The 6115-nt window shown below is 42.9% G+C and overlaps 1 long non-coding RNA gene across 1 annotated transcript; it reads left to right on the forward strand.

Moving 5' to 3' along the window:
* The first annotated feature begins 1143 nt into the window (after positions 1 to 1143).
* On the forward strand, positions 1144 to 3775 carry LOC143983465 (uncharacterized). Its single transcript, XR_013274615.1, has 2 exons — positions 1144 to 2151; positions 2296 to 3775. It is a non-coding gene; the product is annotated as an uncharacterized LOC143983465 (long non-coding RNA).
* Positions 3776 to 6115: the final 2340 nt, after the last annotated feature.

The following is a 6115-nucleotide window of genomic DNA, read 5'->3' on the forward strand; positions in this document are numbered from 1 at the left end:
AGTCATAAGACTGCTCTATACTGCTGATGAGAAAAAGCTATTTAGCAGCTTATATTTACTAAAATAATTGCATTTCCATGTTCTGTGTACTGTTGAAGACCAGATTTAGTGAATGCAGGGTCGTGGGTTTGGTAACACTTTAAGGCACTGCTGCCTCTGTCTGTTATTCTCATGAGATTTGGTGAGGTCAAGCTAACTAGAGGCTCTGACATGTTTCTTTTTTAAGAGTTTAGTGTCACTTTAGATTTGGTGACTAGTCCTTTGTCCTCTTCCTGCCTTTTCTGGCCACAGCTTTCAGAGTTCAGCTACTGTTTAAATCTCCCTTTTTACTCAAACCCAAAGGTTGAAATTACCTGGCATGCACAAAACATTTTTAATGTGCTGTTTCAGTGCTTCAAGCATAATTCTGCTTATTACTTTGGTAATCAAACTAATAAAAGCTGTGCAAGTACATACCAAATAATACTCAATGGTCATCAACCCTGTCCTCAGGGCCCATTGACATGCCAGGTTTGCAAGATAACTGAAATACATCACAGGTATCATTTGCTGCTCCGTGACTGCAGTATTCTGGTCTGCATCTCCCCTAGGTAATACATGAAACCTAGCCTGTTGGTGGGCCCTGAGGGCAGAGTTGATGACCACTCTTTAGGAAACAAATGGGTTTAAATTTGTTTTGGTTTTTAGGTGTCGGAAAAAAAATTATGAAGGGGTTCCAAAAAGGATCCTGGAAACACCATTTGGTCTCCTAACCCACATATTGTCCACCTGTGTCAATAGAATCAGTTTAAGATGCTTCAGCGACCATTAGGAATTTACTGACAGGTGCAACTGACCTGCAGTTGATTTATTTTTTGTATGGGAATGCAAAACCTGCTTGAAGCAAACAAAAGCCCACCAACATAGGTCTATGCTCTAGCTGCACATGCATTTCATGTGAAAATATGGTAATATTGATTGCCATTCCATGAAAAAGCGAAAATGATTTGAAGCTGTGCCATAGTCATACCTGTGTTTTGCATACAATCTCTCAAAAAGGGAGTACACCCCTCACATTTTTGTAATATTTTGTTAAATTTTTTCATGTGACAACACTGAAGAAATGACACTTTGCTACAATGTAAATAGTGAGTGTACAGCTTGTATAACAGTGTATATTTGCTGTCCCCTCAAAATAACTCAACACACAGCCATTAATAACTAAACTGCTGGTAGCAAAAGTGAGTACACTCCAGCACTGCTTTAACCCTCTTGGGCATGGGGTTCCCCAGAGCTTCGCAGGTTGTCACTGGAGTCCTCTTCCACTCCTTCACGACGACATCATGGAGTTGGTGGATGTTAGAGACTTTGCGCTTCTCCACCCTCCATCTGAGGATGCCCCACAGATGCTCAATAGGGTTTATGTCTGGAGACATGCCTGGCCAGTCCATCACCTTTACCCTCCGCTTCTTTAGCAAGGCAGTGGTCATCTTCGAGGTGTGTTTGTTTGGATTCGTTATGTTGGAATACTGCCCTGCGACCCAGTCTCTGAAGGGAGGAAGATTCACTGCTTCAGTATGTCACAGTACATGTTGACATTCATGGTTACCTCAATAAACTGTAGCTCCTCAGAGCCGGCAGCACTCAGTCAGCCCCAGAGCATGACACTCCCACCACCATGCCTGACTGTAGGCAAGACGCACTTGTCTTTGTACTCTTCGCCTGGTTGCCACCACACACGCTTGACACCATCTGAATCAAATTAGTTTATCTTGGTCTCATCAGACCACACAACATGGTTCCAGTAATCCATGTCCTTAGTCTGCTTATCTTCAGCAAACTGCAGGCTTTCTTGTGCATCATCTTTAGAAGTGGCTTCCTTCTGGGATGACAGTTATGCAGACCAATTTGATGCAGTGTGTGGTGTATGGTCTGAGCACTGATGGGCTGACCCCCACCCCTTCAACCTCTGCAGCAATGCTGGCAGCACTCATACATCTATTTCCCAAAGGCAACCTCTGAATATGACGCTGAGCACATGCACTCAACTTCTTTGGTCGACCATGGCGAGGCCTGTTCCGAGTGGAACTTGTCCTGTTTAAACCGCTGTATGTTCTTGGCCACCATGCTGCAGCTCAGTTTCAGGGTCCTGGCAATCTTCTCATAGTCTAGGCCAGTGATGTCGAACCTTGGCACCCCAGATGTTTTGGAACTACATTTCCCATGATGCTCAACTACACTGCAGAGTGCAGGAGCATCATGGGAAATGTAGTTCCAAAACATCTGGGGTGCCAAGGTTCGCCATCACTGGTCTAGGCCATCTTTATGTAGAGCAACAATTCTTTATTTTCTGATTCTCGGAGAGTTTTTTTGCCATGAGGTGCCATGCTGAACTTCCAGTGATCAGTATGAGCGAGTGAAAATGATAACACCTTAACACCTGCTCCCCATTTACACCTGTGGATGTGTTGGCGCTCACAAAATTCAGTATAAGCCCACAAGTCCAGGCCTGAAGAAGGAGTGCATGCTCTCCTAACCCTCTCATCGCGTCCCAGAAGTGACATCACATCTGGCTCCCTGTTCATTCCAGGCTTCAGGAAGCATCAGCACCCACTGGCGTGGCCCATTCTGATTACCCACCACAGAAGCCTTTAGATGGACCCCTCTCTACAGATGCTGATTGCACTGTTGTGCTCAATGCCTACTGACCTTTTCCTTTTGTGAGTACCCTTATCTATTTGTGTATTAAAACTCACTAATGTGCTACACTGAGGTTGGCGCCTGTGCCTTCTCCCCCAGTTGTTCCACATTTTACACCTGAAACCTTGTAACACTAACGAGGCACATGACACCAGGGAGGGAAAATGATTAATTGGGCCCAGTTTAGACATTTTCACTCATTTTACTCACTTTTGTTGCCAACAGTTTAGACATTAACGGTTGTTTTTGAGTTATTTTGAGGGGACAGCAAATGTACACTGTTTACAAGCTGTACACTCACTACTTTTCATTGTAGCAAAGTGTCATTTCTTCAGTGTTGTCACATGAAAAGATATAATAAAATATTTACAAAAATGTGAGGGGTGTACTCACTTTTGTGACATACTGTACATCTTGCCACATTGCTAAGGCTTACCCATCGATGAAATTGTTATTCCCACATCTGTGACATTTAGGTCATATACAAAAATTATCCCCCTTCTCTCATTAGTGACTGGGTACAGAAACTGTATTTCCTTTTATCTCTGCTACAGTCCTCAGTGCTTTACAATGTTCTCTGTGTTCTTGCTAAATAAGGTTTAGAAAATTTTAGCACACCACACACTGTTGAACTACAATTCCCACCAAGCTCTTCCAGTTGCACAATCAAGTGTAACAATAGTTCAGCAACTAGAAAGGCAGAATTTGCTTGAAAGACGCCTGTACTAAGGGTAATATGCAGGCTGCCAATGCTGGCCTGAAAATGCGTATTGCCTGGCTGTTTTACTGACACTTTAAATCATCGACTTGGCACCTGTATGCAGATCAGGAGATGTGCTTAGCGCTGATTCATCACCTACATGCTTTTTAAATAAAATATCAAAGGCAGAGACAGCCAGGCAACCAGCATTTTCAAAAAGCCCCCTAAATGCAGTCTACATATTCCCGTATATGCAGGTTTCCTTTAAAGGTGTAAAACATGAAGATAAGGTGTGGATGGTAGGATGCTGATACATATTTCTTTCTGAACTTAAAGAACCAACACTATCTCATGTAATACTTTTACGTACATTTTAAATAAAAATAAAAAAATTAAGACTGCCTTTTCTTGGTCATGCTTTGCATTACATGATGTTAGCAATATTGGTCTTATTTGGTAATCCAGTACGAGGAAAACTGGTAATGTACATAGTAAATTGTGTTTTTGACTTGTGGGTCTATTGTAAATTACACCTGTTTGTTATGAATGCACTGCAATGAACACATAATCAGAGTTATCAGGCCAAGAACATTCATGTTTTTATATATCCTAAACAAGCAGTAAATGAGCTTTAGTACAAGACTTGTCTGACTGACCTTTGTAGTTGCAGGCACTGTGCAGCAGTTTATTCTCAATGTTCACAGTAAAAGAACTAAAGTTGTCTAATGCCCCATACACACAAGCGGATTTTCCGTCAGAAAAAACTTGGATGGTTTTTCCGATGGAATTCCACTCAAGCTTGTCTTGCATACACACGGTCACACATAAGTTCTCTGAACTTTGGACCGTCAAGAACGCGGTGACGTACAACACTACGACGAGCCGAGAAAATGAAATTCAATGCCTCAGAGCATACGTCGAATTGTTTCCAAGCATGTGTAGGAGTTTTTCACGTCGAAATTGGTACAAACGATCGGAATTTCCGATCTGAACTTTTTCCAACCGAAAAATTGAGAACCTGCTCTCAATCTTTTGCTGGCTAAAATTCCGCAAATAAAAGTCCAATGGAGCATACACACGGTCGGAGTTTCCGACCAAGAGCTCACATCGGACTTTTGCTGGCGGAATTTCCGTTCGCGTGTACAGAGCATTAGGCAGCTCAGCTCTCCCTGCCGAAAGAATGACTTCAGTGCTTCTGCTGGTTGCCTTGAGGATGAATTCCTTCACAATATCTACAGCTCCAGAAGTCAGCGAGGGTTCAAACGTTTTAGGTGTCCTTTTATGAAACTGCGGTAAAATACCGCTATTCAGTTCTCAGGAATTTTCAGAGGAGATCGCTCTCTTCTGAGTGCCTGTTTATGATGATCTGTAGATCGCTTCTCATGTTGAGTTGAGAACAATCTACAAACGCCAGGAACTCCTGAGAACGGCTCCTCTCATTGTAATCTCGCGTGATGTAGCGGGATTACAGTATGAGGAGGTGTAAAATACAAAAGTTTAACACAAATCAGCACACATTATTCCCCAACATATTAATAAAAGAATAAAGTTAAATCCCCCCCCCCCCTACACAATATACGTATGTATTTATATGTGAATGGTGTATAGTTGTCACATGAAAAGATACAAGAAAATGTTTAAAAAAAATGTGAGGGGTGTACTCACTTTTGTGAGATACTGTAAATAGAGAGGGAGGGAAAGAGACTGGCATCACAATTGTGCAATCACATGCATGTGACGCATTGCTGTGCATATCACATGCAATGTTTGTGCAATGTAAATTTAAATCATATTGCATTTGCACCAAAATGGTACAGGACCCTTTATTTGGTCTGTACTGGAATCGGATCGCATGGGTGTTCACACCCATGCGATATGATTCCTGCACCATTTCATCGTTCGCACTACGATCTGTGAAATGATCTAGGGGTGTCATTAAAGTGGTTGTAAACCCTTACAACCCACTTTGACCTACAGGTAAGCCTAGATTAAGGCTTACCTGTAGGTCCAAGAAATATCTCCTAAACCTATATGGTTTAGGAGATATTTGCCCAAAAACAGGCACCGCTGTCTACGGCGCATGCGCCGTAGACAGCGGCACGCAGGCGCACTGAGCGCGGCATTCTCAAAGACTGAGCTGCCGCGCGTGTCGGCTCCCGTGCGCATGCGCGGGAGTGACGTCATCGCAGCTTCGCCGAATGACAGCGGCGGAGCTGCGAGACCCCACCAAGAAGATGGATGCTCCGGACTACAGGGGACAGCGGCGACTTCGCTGGCTCCTGTGTCAGGTAAGTGACACATAATGGACTACTATGCGATGCATAGTAGTCCATTATGCTTTGCCTTTGCAGGGAATGAAAGAGGAAGTAAACTCATCAGGGTTTACTTCCTCTTTAAATTTACATTGACACCAGCAGTGGTGCGCAGATGTCAATGCAGGTGCGATGTGGAAACCCGCACAGGAATCACGCTGGTTCACGCATCGCACAAGCGTGAACCCAGCCAGAGACATGAACATCTAAAAAAATATATATAAATATATATATATATATATATATATATATATATATATATATATATATACACTATAGATTCCTAACCTGCTTGTTTTGGGGTGTGTAATGGTGGGGAAGACTTCCTGCTTTCTCCAGAATACTCAGCCAGCTTCATGCTTATCTCTCTGATTCTCCACCTCTGAGATGGTGAATCAGAAAGTGAGAATTCTTCACAGATCGC

This window comes from Lithobates pipiens, unplaced genomic scaffold (assembly GCF_037356315.1).
Source record: "Lithobates pipiens isolate NorthernLeopardFrog02 unplaced genomic scaffold, aLitPip1_a1.2 Scaffold_1, whole genome shotgun sequence".
Taxonomy (NCBI): Eukaryota; Metazoa; Chordata; class Amphibia; order Anura; family Ranidae; genus Lithobates; species Lithobates pipiens.